The sequence below is a fragment of the Oncorhynchus gorbuscha genome, linkage group LG02, assembly GCF_021184085.1.
Source record: "Oncorhynchus gorbuscha isolate QuinsamMale2020 ecotype Even-year linkage group LG02, OgorEven_v1.0, whole genome shotgun sequence".
Lineage (NCBI taxonomy): Eukaryota > Metazoa > Chordata > Actinopteri > Salmoniformes > Salmonidae > Oncorhynchus > Oncorhynchus gorbuscha.
In genome coordinates, this window is record NC_060174.1 from 35323007 (window position 1) to 35346401 (window position 23395).

A 23395-nucleotide genomic window follows, 5' to 3' on the forward strand; every position below is an offset into this window, starting at 1 on the left:
GCAGAGGGAGGTGTTTAGTCCCAGTGTCCTTAAAACCTGTTGAAGATCTTGAGTCCCAATGGGGAACTTCCCCCCCCCACGTTCAGCTGGAAGGTGGCGCATGGAACGCAAAAATATTCCTAAAAATATTTAACCTCCACACATTAACAAGTCCAATAGCACAAATGAAAGATAAACAAGTTGTTTATCTACCCAGCAAGTCAGATTTCTCAAATGTTTTACGGCGAAAACATAGCACATATTTATGTCAAACCACCACTGCAGACATAGCTCATTTGCATAGCCAAGTTGGAAAAAATATGCAATCAACAAACGCAGGATTAAAAGAAAAATAATTTCACTAACCTTTTGAAATCTTCATCAGATGACAGTAATATAACATGTTACACAGTACATTCATTTTTTTTCAATAATATGCTATATATATCCATAAATCTCTGTTTACAATGATGCATCGTTCAAAAAATGCTACTAAAATGTCAGGAGAAATGAAATAGCTCCGGCAGATAACGTCAGCTAACAAGGAATACACATCATAAACTTTGACTAAATATGCATGTTTTACATATTTATAGGAAGATACACTTATTCTAAATGCAATCGCTGTGTTACATTTATTTTTAACGTTACAGTTTGCGTTCATTAGGCTATACTAGGAGGCGGCGCTCCAAAGGTATCATTATGCCTCCTCTATCTTGGAGTCGACAAAAACCCAAAATTAACACATAAATATTCCCTTACCTTTGCTGTTCTTCCATCAAAAGACCTGGAAGGGATTATACTTACCAAAACAGCGTTTAGTTTGCAAGTCTGCGTCTTTCGGTTCTCAAAATAGCCTCATTTCGGTCAAAATGTAGGCAAAATTCAAGTGGATGCGCACCAAAACGTCAAAATTATATATTATATGTCGAGTAAACTTGTCAAACTATGTTCATAATTAAGCTTTAACATGTTATAAAGGTGTACAGCAATTGTGAGGACGAAGCGAAACACACACATCTTTTAATTGATCCTGAAGAAAAGATAGAGCGGGAGCAGAGCGTGCATAAACGTAAACGTTTTTGGCGTGACCGAGACCTTTCGGCACGCTCAACGTCTCGTGAGCTCGCGATTCTCACAATGAGAAGCCCCATTGAAAGTAGGCTTCGCGCTGAACACGTAGGAACTGTTCCCAGAGCGGTAGCCTTTTGGGAAGTGCGTTTAAGATGACGTCAAAGTTGGAGCAACTTTTTCCATGACAAGAGAGATTTTGGGAGAATGCATGCCCTGACACTTCTGCTTTACATAGAGACAAAATTTAAACGGTTTTAGAAGCTTTAGAGTGTTTTCTATTCAATAATATTTTTTATATGCATATATTAGCAACTTTTGACAAAAATTTATCCTGTTTTATATGGGTACCCAATTCCTCCAGAAGGGGCAGTAAACAGGGGGTATCCTTAAATGGTTTAACTTAGTGATGAGCTTTGAAGGCACTATGGTGTTGAAAGCTGAGCTGTAGTCAATGAATAGCATTCTCATGAAGGTGTTCCTTTTGTCCAGGTGTGAAAGTGGCAGGGTAGCCTAGTGGTTAGAGTGTTGGACTAGTAACCGAAAGGTTGCAAGTTCAAATCCCTGAGTTGACAAGGTACAAATATGTTGTTCTGCCCCTGAACAGGCAGTTAAACATCTGTTCCTAGGCCGTCATTGAAAATAAAAATTTGTTCTTAACTGACTTGCCTAGTAAATTAAAGGTAAAATAAATTTAAAAAAGGACAGTGTGGAATGCAATAGAGATTGCATCATCTGGCCCTGAGGCCTTGGGAATGTTTACCTGTTTGAAAGTCTTATTCACATTGGCAGCGGAGAGTGTGATCACACAGTTGTCTTGAACAGCTGATGCGCTCATCCAAGTTTCAGTGTTACTTGCCTCGAAGCGAACATAGAAGTTATTTAGCTCGTGTGGTAGGCTTGTGTCACTGGGCAGCTCACGGCTGTGCTTCTCTTTGTAGTCTGTCATAGTTTGCAAGCCCTGCCACATCCGCCGAGCGTCTGAGCCAGTGCATTACGATTCAACGCAATGTCGTACGATTCAACGAACAACGCAAAATAGCATGGTTCATTGAGAGCCGATGAGACGGCAGCCCTCCCCTCCGGTGCCATCTTGATCCTTTACAACAGCCTTCTGTGTGTTCTATTTTCAACTCCCTCCACATATTTGCAATCAAACGCCAGAATTTTCTCCATCTCCTTAGCTATCATACTCTGCTTCCACCAGGCACACTCCAATGATTTCAAAACTCTGTCCTTCAGAAAGTGGAGAGTAACATTTTTGCATTTCTTTGTGATATCTTTCCATTAATACGAGTTAGAAAGGATTACCTACACATACTGAGCATGTTATAGACAGAAGCGTGCTACATCGCCGACCAATCCGAACTTATCTCTCGGCACATCCAGCGCATCCATTATCTCAGCCAATCATGACTAGCGGGAACGTTCTTGTCTTTTCCCGTGGCTAAACCAACTATGCCCGTGGCTAAACCAACTATGCCCGTGGCTAAACCAACTATGCCCGTGGCTAAACCAACTATGCCCGTGGCTAAACCAACTATGCCCGTGGCTAAACCAACTATGCTCGTAATTGTTTTATTTTTTGTATTTACAGTTGGCATACAAGCTTGTTATTAGAGCATAGTTCACATTTTCCAGAAGGCATTTCTAACAAAAAAATGCATTTTGATCTAAAATCTGTGTTTAAAATGCCTCTCTGTGAAATAGCAATGCACGGCATACGCCTAGTTTTCTGAAACGAGTCACAGATAGGAGTTGGCTAAAGCACAAAGCCATTTTAAAGGTTACAGTGTTTTGGATATGGTGGATATGATACTGTTTTACTCCCCAACTTGTTCAGCTGGCTCTGTTCACATTGCATGGACAGTTAGTCCTCCTAAATCACCAGAACATGATTCCCATCCACACATACACTGGAGACATACTCAGTAAATTTGGACTCTCTCTTCCCCCCCCCGCTCCCCCGTCCCCCTCTCTCTCTCTTTCTTTCTCTCTGCCTTGGTGATTGTTAGAGTACAGCAGTTAATCACAGAAAAAAACATTGAAATATTTTCATATAAAACATACATATTTTTTTCTTTATCTTTGGGCCAATTCTATTCCATTTTCCCTATGCTTTGTGCTTTGGGTGTGACTGTTATATTTATCAAAGTTTGGCCTCACATTTGAATAAATCTTTCAGACATCTGTATCTTAAAACGCTCTGTATGTGTGCACGTGCGTGTGTGTTTCAGTGCTGGGGAGGAGTGGACAGAGAATACCTAGACCTATGACTCAAGTTTCTACAAGAGGACTCTGGATAACTAACATCTATATTTTCACTCCTCCATATTTCAACAGTATGTTAACACACACACACACACACACACACACACACACACACACACACACACACACACACACACACACACACACACACACACACACACACACACACACACACACACACACACACACACACACACACACACACACACACACACACACACACACTGATCCTCTCTTCAGTGTGGTCTTCCAGCAAATCCCGGATAGCCTGCTCCACTGGACATGATAAGAGATGAGAGGCCTTCTAGTCCTCCTCTATCTTTACTTCCTTTCTCTGCTGCGTCCTCTCATCTCTCTATCTACCCCCTTCTTCTGTCCCACCCCTTTCTCTTCCCTCTCTCTCACTCTCTCTACTCACTATTGTAATGCTCTCTGCTACTTTCCACTCACCTTCTCTATATGTCCCTGTGGTATTGCTGCAATCTACAGATGAAGTCGGAAGTTTACATACACCTTATCCAAATCATTACATTCAGTTTTTCACAATTCCTGACATTTAATCCTAGCAAAAATGCACTGTTTTAGGACAGTTAGGATCACCATTTAATTTTAAGAAAGTGAAATGGCAAAATAATAGTAGAGAGAATTTATTTATTTCAGCTTTTATTTCTTTCATCACATTCCCAGTGGGTCAGAAGTTTACATACATTCAATTAGTATTTGCTAACATTGCCTTTTAAATTGTTTAACTTGGGTCAAACACTTTGGGTAGCCATCCACAAGCTTCCCACAATAAGTTGGGTGAATTTTGGCCCATTCCTCCTGACAGAGCTGGTGTAACTGAATCAGGTTTGCAGGCCTCCTTGCTCGCACAATATTTTTCAGGTCTGCCCGTACATTTTCTATAGGGTTGAGGTCAGGGCTTTGTGATGGCCAATCCAATACATTGACTTTGTTGTCCTTAAGCCATTTTGCCACAACTTTTGAAGTATGCTTGGGATCATTGTCCCTTGCGACTAAGCTTTATCTTCTGGAGATGTTGCTTCAATATATCCACAATTTTCTGCCCTCATGATGCCATCTATTTTGTGAAGTGCACCAGTCCTTCCTGTAGCAAAGCACCCCCATAACATGATGCTGCCATCCCTGTGCTTCACAGTTGGGATGGTGTTCTTCGGCTTGCAAGCCTCCCTTTTTTTTCCTCCAAACATAATGATGCTCATTATGGCCAAACAGTTCTATTTTTGTTTCATCAGACCAGAGGACATTTCCCCATGTGCAGTTCCTAACCATAGTCTGGCTTTTCTATTGGGGTTTTGGAGCAGTGGCTTCTTCCTTACTGAGCGGCCTTTCAGATTGTCGATATAGGACACGTTTTACTGTGGATATAGATACTTTTGTACCCATTTCCTCCAGCATCTTCTCAAGGTACTTTGCTGTTGTTATGGGATTTATTTGCACTTTTTGCACCAATGTATGTTAATCTCTAGGAGACAGAACACTTCTCCGTCCTGAGTTGTATGATGGCTGCGTGGTCCCATGGTGTTATACTTGGGTACTATTGTTTGTACAGATGAACGTGGTACCTTTAGGTGTTTGGGAATTGCTCCCAAGGATGAACCAGACTTGTGGAGGTCTACATTTTTTTTCTGAGTTCTTGGCTGATTTGTTTTGATTTTCCCATGATGTCAAGCAAAGAGGCACTGATTTTGAAGGTAGGCCTTTAAATACATCCACAGGTACACCTCCAATTGACTCAAATTATGTCAATTAGCATTTAGAAGCTTCTAAAGCCATGACATCATTTTCTGGAATTTTCCAAGCTGTTTAAAGGCACAGTCAACTAGTGTATGTTAACTTCTCTGTGCTTTCAGTGTGCTTCATTTAGCTTCACATACAGGGTAGGCAGGCTTTTGCACTTTTGGGACTATTCCATTTGTATCCCATCTGCAGCTGTTCTGTATGTGCTGCTACTGCACTGCCACAGACACATGACCATTTACCCACTTAAAGACCTAGAGACCAAACAAACAAATATGATATATTCTATCATATTTGTTATGTCATGAAACATGATTTTCACCAAATGGGTTTTTAAAGCCTCACACAATTACTGTCACTGTCATTGTCATGCAAGTGTCACTACATATGAATGTGTTGACATTCTTACCTCTGCTCTCCTTCACTCTTCCTCCTTCTGTCACTGCTGCAGAGAGCAGGGAGTCAGGCTATGAGTCAGGTATTCTGGTGAGCAAGGCTGTAGACTTCAACATAGACAGAGTCAACCTCAAACCAGCGGGTGAGTGAACAGTACCACCCCCATCTCCTTAGCTGGGTGCTTAGTTGTTGTATTGGGTACTTCTGAATTAAACTGACAGCCTAAAGAATTAGATTAAACATCCATAGCTCCTTTTGTACAGGAGTATTCAATAACATGTTTCTGAATATCCTTTTTGTTGTTTCAATTTCCTGTAGTGGTGGGAGTGAAACTAAACGTCTCTGCCTGGATGAACAGCTTCATGAACGCCACCATCAAAGTCAACGTAAGAGAAACACTTTCTTTCGTTTAGGATTTCTTATTCACATCCCATTATGTTTTCTAAACTTGTCACCATTCATTCATGATGGTGTGTGCTTTTATGGCGTTTGCAGTGCAAAGATGAAATCTGTGGCTGTCTGAAGAATAATAAGGTACAATGGCCTATCTCACCCCTGGAAAATCTTTAGAAATGTTGATTATGTTCTATACTGACTGATGTTCTCTTTCTATCTGTCTCTCTCTCTCTCTCTCTCTGCAGCATGTTGAGTGTGTGATATTGGATGATGGAGGCTTTCTGCTGATGTCCAATCAGGATGAGTCTCTGTCACCTAATCAGATTGCTCTGTCACAGACACGTGCATTTGTCGTACCAGAGAAGGGTCAACAGTCTGTCTGTTGGTCTGTCTGTTGGTCGGCAGGTTTCCCAGGCCTAGTTCTGGAATAAAAACATGGTACATTTTTGGGACAGGGAAACTGGCCTTTATAAAATGTATTGACCTGATCTGTATTTAGCTAACTACTCTGACTAGCCAGATAATATTTTGTTGCCTGTTTCCACAGACATTTCCTTTGCGTCTCTAAAACTCTTTAATACCAATGTCATATCATGTTTGGCATGACAACAAACAAAACAGAGTTTTTAAAGCACAGATCTAAGCGATAATGGCTCCATAGCATCTACAGTATTCTGAAGTTAGTAGAACATAAACCCATAGTCCCAAAGCCAAGACACTCCTTTTGGAATGAGAACTGAAAGGTTTTTGTGGTTTGGCTGGCCACCAGATCTCTTCTCCTGCTCCTCTCTCCATCCCTGCTTCATCTGATCTTTTTTTATTTTATTGTATTTAAACTTTATTTAACAGCGAAAGACCGTGGGTCTCTTTCGCAGATGAGCCCAGCATGAACACATCAATAAACAACAATGAGATTATTCATACAGTATCTACAGTATATATACATGAAAAGCAAACACGATAAGCAAAACACAATCGAATAAAACAAACACATTCTTCAGTAAAAAGGCCCTCTAACGTCTGCATGACTTGCCCTAGAGGCACCAACTCCACCTATTTAAAGCAGATTTACCTAAATCGGTGTAGATTGACAGGAGCTGGTCATGGGTGCACCTCAGCCACGCTCAAGGTCCTAAACGATATCTTAACCGCCATCGATAAGAAACATTACTGTGCAGACTTATTCATTGATCTGGCCAAGGCTTTCGACTCTGTCAACCACCACATCCTCATCGGCAGACTCGACAGCCTTGGTTTCTCAAATGATTGCCTCGCCTGGTTCACCAACTACTTCTCTGATAGAGTTCAGCGTGTCAAATCGAAGGGTCTGCTGTCCGGACCTCTGGCAGTCTCTATGGGGGTGCCACAGGGTTCAATTCTTGGACCGACTCTCTTCTCTGTATACATCAATGAGGTCGCTCTTGCTGCTGGTGAGTCCCTGATCCACCTCTACGCAGACGACACCATTCTGTATACTTCCGGCCCTTCTTTGGACACTGTATTAACAACCCTCCAGGCAAGCTTCAATGCCATACAACTCTCCTTCCGTGGCCTCCAATTGCTCTTAAATACAAGTCAAACTAAATGCATGCTCTTCAACCGATCGCTACCTGCATCTACCCGCCTGTCCAACATCACTACTCTGGACGGCTCTGACTTAGAATATGTGGACAACTACAAATACTTAGGTGTCTGGTTAGACTGTAAACTCTCCTTCCAGACCCATATCAAACATCTCCAATCCAAAGTTAAATCTAGAATTGGCTTCCTATTTCGCAACAAAGCATCCTTCAAACATACCCTTCTAAAACTGACCATCCTACCAATCCTCGACTTTGGCGATGTCATTTACAAAATAGCCTCCAATACGCTACTCAACAAATTGGATGCATTCTATCACAGTGCAATCCGTTTTGTCACCAAAGCCCCATATACTACCCACCATTGCGACCTGTACACTCTCGTTGGCTGGCCCTCGCTTCATACTCGTCGCCAAACCCACTGGCTCCATGTCATCTACAAGACCCTGCAAGACCCTGCATCTACAAGTCCCCCCTTATCTCAGCTCGCTGGTCACCATAGCATCTCCCACCTGTAGCACGCGCTCCAGCAGGTATATCTCTCTAGTCACCCCCAAAACTAATTCTTTCTTTGGCCGCCTCTCCTTCCAGTTCTCTGCTGCCAATGACTGGAACGAACTACAAAAATCTCTGAAACTGGAAACACTTATCTCCCTCATTAGCTTTAAGCACCAACTGTCAGAGCATCTTACAGATTACTGCACCTGTACATAGCCCACCTATAATTTAGCCCAAACAACTACCTCTTTCCCAAATGTATTTAATTAACTAATTTATTTTGCTCCTTTGCACCCCATTATTTTTATATGGCCTTTTTTTGCCTTTACCTCCCTTATCTCACCTCATTTGCTCACATCGTATATAGAGTTGAGAACAAGTTCTCATTTACAATTGCGACCTGGCCAAGATAAAGCAAAGCAGTTCGACAGATACAACGACACAGAGTTACACATGGAGTAAAACAAACATACAGTCAATAATACAGTATAAACAAGTCTATATACGATGTGAGCAAATTAGGTGAGAAGGGAGGTAAAGGCAAAAAAAGGCCATGGTGGCAAAGTAAATACAATATAGCAAGTAAAACACTGGAATGGTAGTTTTGCAATGGAAGAATGTGCAAAGTAGAAATAAAAATAATGGGGTGAAAAGGAGCTTAATTAATTAAATACAGTAGTGAAAGAGGTAGTTGTTTGGGCTAAATTATAGGTGGGCTATGTACAGGTGCAGTAATCTGTAAGATGCTCTGACAGTTGGTGCTTAAAGCTAGTGAGGGATATAAGTGTTTCCAGTTTTAGAGATTTTTGTAGTTCGTTCCAGTCATTGGCAGCAGAGAACTGGAAGGAGAGGCGGCCAAAGAAAGAATTGGTTTTGGGGGTGACTAGAGAGATAATACCTGCTGGAGCATGTGCTACAGGTGGGAGTTTACCTAGCAGGGTCTTGTAGATGACATGGAGCCAGTGAGTTTGGCGACGAGTATGAAGCGAGGGCCAGCCAACGAGAGCGTACAGGTCGCAATGGTGGGGAGTATATGGGGGTTTGGTGACAAAATGGATTGCACTGTGATAATTTGCATCCAATTTGTTGAGTAGGGTATTGTCATCGCCAAAGTCGATGATTGGTAGGATGATCAGTTTTACAAGGGTTATGTTTGGCAGCATGAGTGAAGGATGCTTTGTTGCGAAATAGGAAGCCAATTCTAGATTTAACTTTGGATTGGAGATGTTTGATATGGGTCTGGAAGGAGAGTCTAACCAGACACCTAAGTATTTGTAGTTGTCCACGTATTCTAAGTCAGAGCCGTCCAGAGTAGTGATGTTGGACAGGCGGGAAAGTGCAGGAAGTGATCGGTTGAAGAGCATGCCTTTAGTTTTACTTGTATTTAAGAGCAATTGGAGGCCACGGAAGGAGTGTTGTATGGCATTGAAGCTTGCCTGGAGGGTTGTTAACACAGTGTCCAAAGAAGGGCCAGAAGTATACAGAATGGTGTCGTCTGCGTAGAGGTGGATCAGAGACTCACCAGCAGCAAGAGCGACCTCATTGATGCATACAGAGAAGAGAGTCGGTCCAAGAATTGAACCCTGTGGCACCCCCATAGAGACTGCCAGAGGAGGACCGTGTTTTGAAATCAGTGGGATGTGGAAGCAGAGTATGATAGCTAAGGAGATGGAGAAAATTCTGGCATTTGATTGTAAATATGCGAAGGGAGTCGAAATGCGAACACACAGAAGGCTGTTGTACAGTACACATGTATTCAGATTACATCTTCAAACTAAGGATAACCATGGCATCCATGACAGAGAGGGAGAAGCGTTCATCCATGTATACAGGTAAGAGAGTCTAGCTTGCTATAGTTTCGGATATCAAATGTTTCTAATTTAGTCAAAGTTGTTTTCATTGCATGTTAAAATGTGCTATTAGCTAGCTAACTAATGTTAGCTGACGGTCTCGCTAGCTAACTTTACATGTATGATCTGTATAGTAATATTATTTGCATCTCAGAGCCATTTGCATTGCTAGTTATAGCCTAATGTTAGCTAGCTAATATTAAACCTAGTTGGTTAGCGTTAACTACCTGCAGATTACCGCAGGGTAGTAACATTATGAGTTGGGACTATGGTTCATTGTTTAGTTAGCTAGCTAGCTACGTGTCTAAACACAAGACTCCACTATACAAATAACCATCTCACTGTACCGTTTACACCTTCTGTATCCTGTGCATGTGACAAATTAACTTGGAGTTTTATTTGATATAGTGTGTGTTTCCCAGAGACAGTAATGTGATGAACAACATGACCTGCACCAAAGTCAAATTAGGATATAACGTTAGGCCAACAAGTTCTAATATTTTGTAGAATGCCTGCTTTTATGTTGTCACACTCATAACCGTAAGCTATTTTCTGTAATTAGTTCAGCATTAACATGTAAATAATTATCTTGTTTACTTTCCTGTAATAATGAATACAAATTAGATAAAGTTAAAATGTTGTCAGCTATATGATATGTTCATTATATAAACTGGCTAGCCAGCTAACTTAACGTGAACTAGCTAGCTAATAAGATTGAAACAAACCATAGAATTGTTTAGAAAGTTGCTTTTAGTTTCCTGGTTTGCTAGATTGACATATACAAAAAAACTATTTTAAAAGGATGGGTTTATTGGTGTTAAAATACACCAGTTATGCTATTTTGGAACAATAGGCTGCTGATGTCATGCAGCCTATTGTTTTTGTGTGTATACTTTTTATTTTTCCAATATTTGGTTTACAAAGCAGAATTCCTTTCCCATTGTTCCTCAACAATGATATATAATTTTCTTGCTATGAGTCTGTAGTTTTATATCATGTAAAAAATACCATTTCAAATGTTGCTACTTAAGACGGAGCCGGTGTATTTGTTTGTTTTCATGGTTATATACAATAGGAGTTGGCCAAGGCACATACTGTATAGTATGGGAGCATGAGGCTAACTAACTAATAGTGTAGGACTGAGAAGGAGAAATCTGAGCGTACCTTCTGGGATAGACTCTAGTGATCCCTCCGTCAGTGGCTACAAACCTGGCCAGGACCCCACCTCTGGGAACCAAAAGAACACACAGAAACCAATCACAGTTCAACAAAAGAGGCTAAGGGACCATCGAGACAAATCAGAAAGAGGCATGAACTGAATATTCCAGTGTGTGTGTGTTATTTCTGTTTCACTGTTTCCAGAACCTTTAAAAATAAATTGAGCCTCTACTTTTACCCAATGTAAAAAACACCATTTCAAATGTTGCTTCTAAAGACCTAATCAAGCAGGTCGGTCACGTTTGACTAAATATTTAGGAGGAGGTCATAATTTCATGGAGCCTTTGAAGGAAGAACCCACATGGTAAAAGTGGAAAACAAGTTAGGTCGAAAGAGAACTGATTTTAACCAAGTCAAATGAATTTATTGTGTTAGAGGTTTTATGATGCTTGTACAGTGCATGTGGAAAGCATTCAGACCCCTTGACTTTTTCCCACATTTTGTTACGTTACAGCCTTATTCTAAAATGTATATATATATATATATATATATACAAAACAAATTATCAATTTACACACAATACCTCAATTTCTTTGCAAAAAGATAATACAAAAAAACTGAAATATATCATCTACGTAAATATTCAGACACTTTACCCAGTACCTTTTTGAAGCATTTACAGCCTCACGTCTTCTTGGGAGTGACGCTAAAAGCTTGGCACACCTGTATTTGGGGAGCTTCTCAAATTCTTCTCTGCAGATCCTCTCAAGCTCTGTCAGGTTGGATGGGGAGCGTCGCTGCACAGCTATTTTCAGGTCTCTCCAGAGGTGTTCAATCAGGTTCAAGTCCTGGCTCTGGCTGGGCCACGCAAGGACATTCAGAGACTTGTCCCATAGCCACTCCGGCATTGTCTTGACTGTGTGCTTAGGGTCATTGTCCGGTTGGAAGGTAAACATTCGCCCCCAGTTTGAGGTCCTGAGTGCAGGTTTTCATCAAGAATCTCTATGTACTTTGCTCCGTTCATCTTTCTCTCGACCCTGACTAGTCTCCCAGTCCCTGCAGCTGACAAACATCCCCACAGCATGATGCTGCCACCATCATGCTTCACCGTAGGGATGGTGCTAGGTTTCCTCCAGACGTGATGTTTGGCATTCAGGCCAAAGAGTTCAATCTTTAGGTGCCTTTTGGGAAACTCCATGTGGGCTGTCATGTCCCTTTTACTGAGGAGTGGCTTCTGTCTGGATACTCTACCATAAAGGCCTAATTGGTGGAGTGCTGCAGAGATGGTTGTCCTTCTGGAAGGTTCTCCCATCTCTACAGAGAAACTCTGGAGATCTGTCAGAGTGACCATTGGGTCCTTGATCACTTCACAGGCCCTTCTCCCTAGATTGCTCAGTTTGGCTGGACGGACAGCTCTAGGAAGAGCCTTTGTGGTTCCAAACTTTTTCTATTTAAGAATGATGGAAACCACTATGTTCTTGGAGTCTTTCAATGCTGCAGAAATTTTTTAGTACCCTTACCTAGATCTGTGCCTCGACACAATCCTGTCTTGGAGCTCTACGGACAATTCATTTGACCTCATGACTATTTGCCCTGACATACACTAACAACTGTGGGACCGTATAAAGACAGTTTTGTACCTTTCCAAATCATGTCCAATCAATTGAATTTACCACAGGTGGACTCTAAAGAAGTTGTAGAGACATCTCAAGGTTGATTAAAATGGAAACTCCATTGCTTATCTCATAGCAAAGGGTCTGAATACGTCTGTAAATAAGGTATTTCTGTTTTTGCTTTGTCAGTATGGGGTATTGTGTGTAGATTGATGAGGGAAATAAATAATCTCATCCATTTTAGAATAAGGCTGTAACGTACCAAAATGTGGAAAAGGTCAAGAGGTCTGAATTCTATCCAAATGCACTGCATGTAAACCAAAGTGTTAAATATTGTTCTATGCATCAGTTGGGGTGTCTATGAGCTTCAATTTGAGGTACTAAATCTAGCATGAAAGTGCATCCTCGTAGCGGTGAAGGCTAATATTATCAAAATGTTTACCTTGGAGTTAGTTGAGCCAATGGAAAGTTTAACAAATTGAAGTGTTTTCTTCCCAGGTGTAATGCAAGGCATTATCGCTGGGATATAAGGGCCTGTCCAAAGCTAAAAGTGTAAAAAATGTAATGTACAAAGTGTTGGTTAGGTGTGTTAATATCCGAACGTAATTGGGAGTCCCATAAGGCGGCGCACAATTGGCCCAGCATCGTCCTGGTTTGGCCGGGGTAGGCCGTCAATGTAAATAAGAATTTGTTCTTAACTGACTTGCCTAGGTAAATAAAGGTTCAATTTAAAAAATAATTTAAAAGATGCTTAAAATGTTTAAAAGACAAAAAGATTATTGTGATGAATTGTTTTTGAATTGTGTTGAATTGTTTTAAAAAGAAAGTGGTAATATTTAATTCAGTACAGACATTAATTTACCCTGTCACGCGGCTCAATTTATCCCATCCCCAGTTTAAGCGGGGTCAAGGGACCACTTTTTTTGGACAAGCTATGTTTTGAAAACTGTAATGTTTACATGAATTCTGATTATGTCCAGGTATACACAACATCCTGAAATCTATGTAGATATCTTTGTTAGAAATCATATTATATTTCCCTGGATGGTGACTGCCGGGTTGGGAAAGACTAATGGCGTTCGCATGCTTCCCATCCGGAAGAGTTCCGAACAGTTCGTACATACACTACCATTCAAAAGTTTGGGGTCACTTAGAAATGTCCTTGTTTTTGAAAAAAATAATTATTGTCTACGACAGTGTAGACATCATTTTTTATTAAATATCTGCAAAGGCATACAGAGGCCATTATCAGCAACCATCACTCCTGTGTTCCAATGGCACGTTGTGTTAGCTAATCCAAGTTTATAATTTTAAAAGGCTAATTGATCATTATGGCTAATTGATCATTATCAGCACAGCTGAAAACTGTTGTTCTGATTAAAGAAGCAATAAAACTTCTTTAGACTAGTTGAGTATCTGGAGCATCAGCATTAGTGGGTTCGATTACAGGCTCAAAATTGCCAGAATCAAATAACTTTCTTCAGAAACTTGTCAGTCTGTTCTTGTACTGAGAAATGAAGGCTATTCTATGCGAGAAATTGCCAAGGAACTAAAGGGTTTGTTTTCACAGTATTTTACTGTAATTATAAGAGATTGGTGCAAGAAGGTTGACTGCTAAGTGTTTACACATTACAGAACATCAATGGTGAGTTGGCATTTTATATAACTTTCACTTTCACCTTAACAAAGGCTTCCAAACTGGCAGTGACTACAAGCAAAAAACAGACATGCCAAAAAGCTAGCTGTCACATCAATATGTCCTCTATACATCATACCTTGACCAACACTATAACCACAGGGTTTAAATTGGTAAGCATCCCCTCTCACGGGTGCAACAAATAAAGCCTTTTACAAGGCATGCCCCAAAATATGTTAATGAAACAACAAGACCATTCATCCACTAGTAGTCAAAAGGTATTTGGCTCTCCAAAGATACGGTACTGTATTCTGTGGGGTGGAATTACAGTACATTTTTGAAATACAGCAATTTTCCCAAAATGCTCACTAATTTACAGTAAGCGGCAATAAGTGTTTCAGCATTTTTGTTTTACTGTTGATAACAACTCAAAATACTCTATAAATACAAATGTTTTTTTATTGTGGGTCAACGCTTGCCAAAATAAAAAGGTACATTTCCCCTCAACTGCACCGGTGCTCCCCAATAGACAGGTTAGCTGACAATGTCACAAAAACAATGCACGCGATTCAATGACACAGAAGACAGTGTGTTGTTGTGATTCCAGGTGGCTAGATAGCTAGCAACAATGACAAGAAGCTGCCATGTGGGGAATCTTAGGTGGCTCCTTTCAGCTAGTTTTATCTTGTTCTTGACACCATGTCTTGTTTTGAATTGTTTAGAAGGCATATCTAAGCAAAATTAGACGTTTTTGTTTTTTTACTTTGAATCAAATTGGAGACTCCGAGCTAGAAAATGGTATTTCATACACTGCAGAGGAACTGCAGAGAAAGTAATTCTGCTTTGAAAGTGGATAAACTTGTAAACCCACTTATGGCACGTAAAATGTTGGTACACCTACTGGAGAGCTCTTCTTTGTCTAAACCCATTCAACATCGTCCACACCCACTTAAGCCTTAGCCACACCCATCTCTTTAAGGATTCTCAGTGTAGTAAACAACCAAAATTTCAAGACTAAAAGTGGTGAAAGTAGTAGCAAAAATTATTAGTAAAAATGTACTTATCTACTCCTTTGCCTATTCTCTGCTTTACGGAGACATGGCTTACTGGGAAAACGCTATCCAGGGCGGTGCAGCCAACGGGTTTCTCCACGCATCGCGCCGACAGAAACAAACATCTCTCTGGAAAGAAGAGTGGAGGGGGCGTATGCCTCATGACTAACGGGACATGGTGTGATGAAGAAAACATACAGGAACTCAAATCCTTCTGTTCACCTGATTTAGAATTCCTCACAATCAAATGTAGACCGCATTATCTTCCAAGAGAATTCTCTTCGATTATAATCACAGCCGTATATATCCCCCCCCAAGCAGACACATCGATGGCTCTGAACGAACTTTATTTAACTCTTTGCAAACTGGAAAACATTTATCCGGAGGCTGCATTCATTGTAGCTGGGGATTTTAACAAAGCCAATCTGAAAACAAGACTCCCTAAATTTTATCAGCATATCGATTGCGCAACCAGGGGTGGTAAAACCTTGGATCATTGTTACTCTAACTTCCGCGACGCATATAAGGCCCTGCCCCGCCCCCTTTCGGAAAAGCTGACCACGACTCCATTTTGCTGATCCCTGCCTACAGACAGAAATTAAAACAAGAGGCTCCCACGCTGAGGTCTGTCCAACGCTGGTCAGAACAAGCTGACTCTACACTCCAAGACTGCTTCCATCACGTGGACTGGGACATGTTTCGTATTGCGTCAGATGGGAATATTGACGAATACGCTGATTCGGTGTGCGAGTTCATTAGAACGTGCGTCGAAGATGTCGTTCCCATAGCAACGATAAAAACATTCCCTAACCAGAAACCGTGGATTGATGGCAGCATTCGCGTGAAACTGAAAGCGCGAACCACTGCTTTTAATCAGGGCAAGGTGTCTGGCAACATGACTGAATACAAACAGTGCAGCTATTCCCTCCGTAAGGCTATCAAACAAGCTAAGCGTCAGTACAGAGACAAAGTGGAATCTCAATTCAATGGCTCAGACACAAGAGGCATGTGGCAGGGTCTACAGTCAATCACGGACTACAAGATGATATCCAGCCCAGTCACGGACCAGGATGTCTTGCTCCCAGGCAGACTAAATAACTTTTTGCCCGCTTTGAGGACAATACAGTGCCACTGACACGGCCTGCAACGGAAACATGCAGTCTCTCCTTCACTGCAGCCGAGGTGAGTAAGACATTTAAACGTGTTAACCCTCGCAAGGCTGCAGGCCCAGACGGCATCCCCAGCCGCGCCCTCCGAGCATGCGCAGACCAGCTGGCCGGTGTGTTTACGGACATATTCAATCAATCCCTATACCAGTCTGCTGTTCCCACATGCTTCAAGAGGGCCACCATTGTTCCTGTTCCCAAGAAAGCTAAGGTAACTGAGCTAAACGACTACCGCCCCGTAGCACTCACTTCCGTCATCATGAAGTGCTTTGAGAGACTAGTCAAGGACCATATCACCTCCACCCTACCTGACACCCTAGACCCACTCCAATTTGCTTACCGCCCAAATAGGTCCACAGACGATGCAATCTCAACCACACTGCACACTGCCCTAACCCACCTGGACAAGAGGAATACCTATGTGAGAATGCTGTTCATCGACTACAGCTCGGCATTCAACACCATAGTACCCTCCAAGCTCGTCATCAAGCTCGAGACCCTGGGTCTCGACCCCGCCCTGTGCAACTGGGTACTGGACTTCCTGACGGGCCGCCCCCAGGTGGTGAGGGTAGGCAACAACATCTCCTCCCCGCTGATCCTCAACACGGGGCCCCACAAGGGTGCGTTCTGAGCCCTCTCCTGTACTCCCTGTTCACCCACGACTGCGTGGCCACGCACGCCTCCAACTCAATCATCAAGTTTGCGGACGACACAACAGTGGTAGGCTTGATTACCAACAACGACGAGACGGCCTACAGGGAGGAGGTGAGGGCCCTTGGAGTGTGGTGTCAGGAAAATAACCTCACACTCAACGTCAACAAAACTAAGGAGATGATTGTGGACTTCAGGAAACAGCAGAGGGAACACCCCCTATCCACATCGATGGAACAGTAGTGGAGAGGGTAGCTAGTTTTAAGTTCCTCGGCATACACATCACAGACAAACTGAATTGGTCCACTCACACTGACAGCGTCGTGAAGAAGGCGCAGCAGCGCCTATTCAACCTCAGGAGGCTGAAAAAATTCGGCTTGTCACCAAAAGCACTCACAAACTTCTACAGATGCACAATCGAGAGCATCCTGGCGGGCTGTATCACCGCCTGGTACGGCAACTGCTCTGCCCTCAACCGTAAGGCTCTCCAGAGGGTAGTGAGGACTGCACAACGTATCACCGGGGGCAAACTACCTGCCCTCCAGGACACCTACACCACCCGTTGTTACAGGAAGGCCATAAAGATCATCAAGGACATCAACCACCCGAACCACTGCCTGTTCACCCCGCTATCATCCAGAAGGCGAGGTCAGTACAGGTGCATCAAAGCTGGGACCGAGAGACTGAAAAACAGCTTCTATCTCAAGGCCATCAGACTGTTAAATAGCCACCACTAACATTGAGTGGCTGCTGCCAACACACTGTCATTGACACTGACCCAACTCCAGCCATTTTAATAATGGGAATTGATGAAATGATGAAATTATGTAAATATATATATATATATATATATATATATATATATATATATATCACTAGCCACTTTAAACAATGCTACCTTATATAATGTTACTTACCCTACATTATTCATCTCATATGCATATGTATATACTGTACTCTACAACATCGACTGCATCCTTATGTAACACATGTATCACTAGCCACTTTAACTATGCCACTTTGTTTACTTTGTCTACACACTCATCTCATATGTATATACTGTACTCGATACCATCTACTGTATGCTGCTCTGTACCATCACTCATTCATATATCCTTATGTACATGTTCCTTATCCCCTTACACTGTGTATAATACAGTAGTTTTTTTTTTTTTTTTTGAATTGTTAGTTAGATTACTTGTTGGTTATCACTGCATTGTCGGAACTAGAAGCACAAGCATTTCGCTACACTCGCATTAACATCTGCTAACCATGTGTATGTGACAAATAAAATTTGATTTGATTTGATTTTATATACCATTCTGATTGTGGTGCAGGTCATGTTCTTCACATTACATCTCTGATAAACACATACTATATCAAATACAATCTAAGTTAATTTGTCACATGCACAGGATACAGAGGCTGTAAATGGTACAGTGAAATGGTTACTTGTATAGTGGAGTCTTTTGTTTAGACATCTAGTTAGCAAGCTAAATAATTAACCATAATCCCAACTCTGTCGCATTCAAAACAACTCGGGAACTCTGGCCTCTTTCTAGAGCTCCGACACAGATCATGCACATAACTTTAGCTAGCGAGCCAGCCAACTAACGTAATCTAGCTAGCTAACAGTATGCTTTAAATTGCAATGAAAACAACTTTCTGACAAAATTAGAAACAAATAAATTCAAATCAAATGTCATTTGTTACATGCGCCGAATATAACAGGTAGACCTTACCCTGAAATGCGTACTTACAAGACCTTAACCAACATTGCAGTTCAATAAATAGATTAAGAAAATATGTACTGAATAAACTTAAGTACAAAATAAAATGATGCTCTCGATGGTGTAGTTGTATAACTTTTTGAGGATCTGGGGACCCATGACAAATCTGTTCAGTATCCTGAGGAGGAACATGTGTTGTTGTGCCCTCTTCACAACTGTCTGTCATGCAGGTGAAAGAGGACCCAAAAGCGACTTGGCGAAAACAGAGTCTTTAATCCAGTAAAGTAAATACAAACAAAAAACACAACTTTCACTCGAAATGACGAGGACAAACTGGAGACTCGATCTTGAACAGCAGGTGAACAGCAGGTTGCCTCGGGAAGGCACTTGAACCAGACAGACTCAGACACCTGCTCACCACGCAGCATCTGAGGAAAACACGACACGACAGGGCGATACACAAACACAGCACGGTGAATTCTAGACAAGGAACCGACAGGACAGGAACGGAACACAAAGGAAGAAATAGGGACTCTAATCAGGGGAAAGGATCGGGAACAGGTGTGGGAAGACTAAATGATTGATTAGGGGAATAGGAACAGCTGGGAGCAGGAACGGAACGATAGAGAGAAGAGAGAGCGAGAGAGCGAGAGAGGGAGGAGGAGAGAGAGGGATAGAAAAAGGGAAAGAACCTAATAAGACCAGCAGAGGGAAACGAATAGAATGGGAAGCACAGGGACAAGACAAGATAATAAATGACAAAACATGACAGTACCCCCCCACTCACCGAGCGCCTCCTGGCGCACTCGAGGAGGAATCCTGGCGGCAACGGAGGAAATCATCAATGAGTGAACGGTCCAGCACATCCCGAGACGGAACCCAACTCCTCTCCTCAGGACCGTAACCCTCCCAATCCACTAAGTATTGGTGACCCCGTCCCCGAGAACGCATGTCCATGATCTTATGTACCTTGTAAATAGGTGCGCTCTCGACAAGGACGGGAGGGGGAGGGAAGACGAACGGGGGTGCGAAGAAAGGGCTTAACACAGGAGACATGGAAGACAGGATGGACGCGACGAAGATGTCGCGGAAGAAGCAGTCGCACAGCGACAGGATTGACGACCTGGGAGACACGGAACGGACCAATGAACCGCGGAGTCAACTTACGAGAAGCTGTCGTAAGAGGAAGGTTGCGAGTGGAAAGCCACACTCTCTGGCCGCAACAATACCTTGGACTCTTAATCCTGCGTTTATTGGCGGCTCTCACAGTCTGTGCCCTGTAACGGCAAAGTGCAGACCTCACCCTCCTCCAGGTGCGCTCACAACGTTGGACAAACGCTTGAGCGGAGGGAACGCTGGACTCGGCAAGCTGGGATGAGAACAGAGGAGGCTGGTAACCCAGACTACTCTGAAACGGAGATAACCCGGTAGCAGACGAAGGAAGCGAATTGTGAGCGTATTCTGCCCAGGGGAGCTGTTCTGCCCAAGACGCAGGGTTTCTGAAAGAAAGGCTGCGTAGTATGCGACCAATCGTCTGATTGGCCCTCTCTGCTTGACCGTTAGACTGGGGATGAAACCCGGAAGAGAGACTGACGGACGCACCAATCAAACGACAGAACTCCCTCCAAAACTGTGACGTGAATTGCGGGCCTCTGTCTGAAACGGCGTCTAACGGGAGGCCATGAATTCTGAATACATTCTCGATAATGATTTGTGCCGTCTCCTTAGCGGAAGGAAGTTTAGCGAGGGGAATGAAATGTGCCGCCTTAGAGAACCTATCGACAACCGTAAGAATCACAGTCTTCCCCGCAGACAAAGGCAGACCGGTAATGAAGTCTAGGGCGATGTGAGACCATGGTCGAGAAGGAATGGGGAGCGGTCTGAGACGACCGGCAGGAGGAGAGTTACCCGACTTAGTCTGCGCGCAGTCCGAACAAGCAGCCACGAAACGGCGCGTGTCACGCTCCTGAGTCGGCCACCAAAAGCGCTGGCGAATAGACGCAAGAGTGCCTCGAACACCGGGATGACCAGCTAACTTGGCAGAGTGAGCCCACTGAAGAACAGCCAGACGAGTGGAAACAGGAACGAAAAGGAGGTTACTAGGACAAGCGCGCGGCGACGCAGTGTGCGTGAGTGCTTGCTTAACCTGTCTTTCAATTCCCCAGACTGTTAACCCGACAACACGCCCATAAGGAAGAATCCCCTCGGGATCAGTAGAAGCCACAGAAGAACTAAACAGACGGGATAAGGCATCAGGCTTGGTGTTCTTGCTACCCGGACGGTAAGAAATCACAAACTCGAAACGAGCGAAAAACAACGCCCAACGAGCTTGACGGGCATTAAGTCGTTTGGCAGAACGGATGTACTCAAGGTTCTTATGGTCTGTCCAAACGACAAAAGGAACGGTCGCCCCCTCCAACCACTGTCGCCATTCGCCTAGGGCTAAGCGGATGGCGAGCAGTTCACGGTTACCCACATCATAGTTGCGCTCAGATGGCGACAGGCGATGAGAAAAATAAGCGCAAGGATGAACCTTATCGTCAGACTGGAAGCGCTGGGATAGAATGGCTCCCACGCCTACCTCTGAAGCGTCAACCTCGACAATGAATTGTCTAGTGACGTCAGGAGTAACGAGGATAGGAGCGGACGTAAAACGTTCTTTTAGAAGATCAAAAGCTCCCTGGGCGGAACCGGACCACTTAAAACACGTCTTGACAGAAGTAAGAGCTGTGAGAGGGGCAGCAACTTGACCGAAATTACAAATGAAACGCCGATAGAAATTAGCGAAACCTAAAAAGCGCTGCAACTCGACACGTGACCTTGGAACGGGCCAATCACTGACAGCTTGGACCTTAGCGGAATCCATCTGAATGCCTTCAGCGGAAATAACGGAACCGAGAAAAGTAACGGAGGAGACATGAAAAGAGCACTTCTCAGCCTTTACGTAGAGACAATTCTCTAAAAGGCGCTGTAGAACACGTCGAACGTGCTGAACATGAATCTCGAGTGACGGAGAAAAAAAATCAGGATATCGTCAAGATAGACAAAAACAAAGATGTTCAGCATGTCTCTCAGAACATCATTAACTAATGCCTGAAAAACAGCTGGCGCATTGGCGAGACCAAACGGCAGAACCCGGTACTCAAAATGCCCTAACGGAGTGTTAAACGCCGTTTTCCACTCGTCCCCCTCTCTGATGCGCACGAGATGGTAAGCGTTACGAAGGTCCAACTTAGTAAAGCACCTGGCTCCCTGCAGAATCTCGAAGGCTGATGACATAAGGGGAAGCGGATAACGATTCTTAACCGTTATGTCATTCAGCCCTCGATAATCCACGCAGGGGCGCAGAGTACCGTCCTTCTTCTTAACAAAAAGAACCCCGCCCCGGCCGGAGAGGAAGAAGGCACTATGGTACCGGCGTCAAGAGACACAGACAAATAATCCTCGAGAGCCTTACGTTCGGGAGCCGACAGAGAGTATAGTCTACCCCGAGGAGGAGTGGTCCCCGGAAGGAGATCAATACTACAATCATACGACCGGTGAGGAGGAAGGGAGTTGGCTCGGGACCGACTGAAGACCGTGCGCAGATCATGATATTCCTCCGGCACTCCTGTCAAATCGCCAGGTTCCTCCTGAGAAGTAGGGACAGAAGAAACGGGAGGGATGGCAGACATTAAACACTTCACATGACAAGAAACGTTCCAGGATAGGATAGAATTACTAGACCAATTAATAGAAGGATTATGACATACTAGCCAGGGATGACCCAAAACAACAGGTGTAAACGGTGAACGAAAAATCAAAAAGAAATAGTCTCACTGTGGTTACCAGATACTGTGAGGGTTAAAGGTAGTGTCTCAAATCTGATACTGGGAAGATGACTACCATCTAAGGCGAACATGGGCGTAGGCTTCTCTAACTCTCTGAAAGGAATGTCATGTTTCCGAACCCATGCTTCGTCCATGAAACAACCCTCAGCCCCAGAGTCTATCAAGGCACTACATGTAGCACCCGAACCGGTCCAGCGTAGATGGACCGACAAAGTAGTACAGGATTTTGATGGAGAGACTTGAGTAGTTGCGCTCACCTGTAGCCCTCCGCTTACAGATGAGCTCTGGCTTTACTGGACATGAATTAACAAAATGTCCAGCAACTCCGCAATAGAGGCACAGGCGGTTGGTGATCCTCCGTTCCCTCTCCTTAGTCGAGATGCGAATCCCTCCCAGCTGCATGGGCTCAGACTCTGAGCCAGAGGAGGGAGATGGTTGCGATGCGGAGCAGGGAAACACCGTTGATGCGAGCTCTCTTCCACGAGCCCGGTGACGAAGATCTACCCGTCGTTCTATGCGGATGGCGAGAGCAATCAAAGAGTCCACATCTGAAGGAACCTCCCGGGAGAGAATCTCATCCTTAACCACTGCGTGGAGTCCCTCCAGAAAACGAGCGAGCAGCGCCGGCTCGTTCCACTCACTAGAGGCAGCAAGAGTGCGAAACTCAATAGAATAATCCGTTATGGACCGTTCACCTTGGCATAAGGAAGCCAGGGCCCTAGAAGCCTCCCTACCAAAAACTGAACGGTCAAAAACC

At 43.4% G+C, this 23395-nt stretch overlaps 1 pseudogene; it reads left to right on the forward strand.

Annotated features, from left to right (window-relative positions):
• The window catches only part of LOC123990043, a 64419-nt pseudogene that overhangs the window by 20886 nt on the left and 20138 nt on the right, over window positions 1-23395 (forward strand).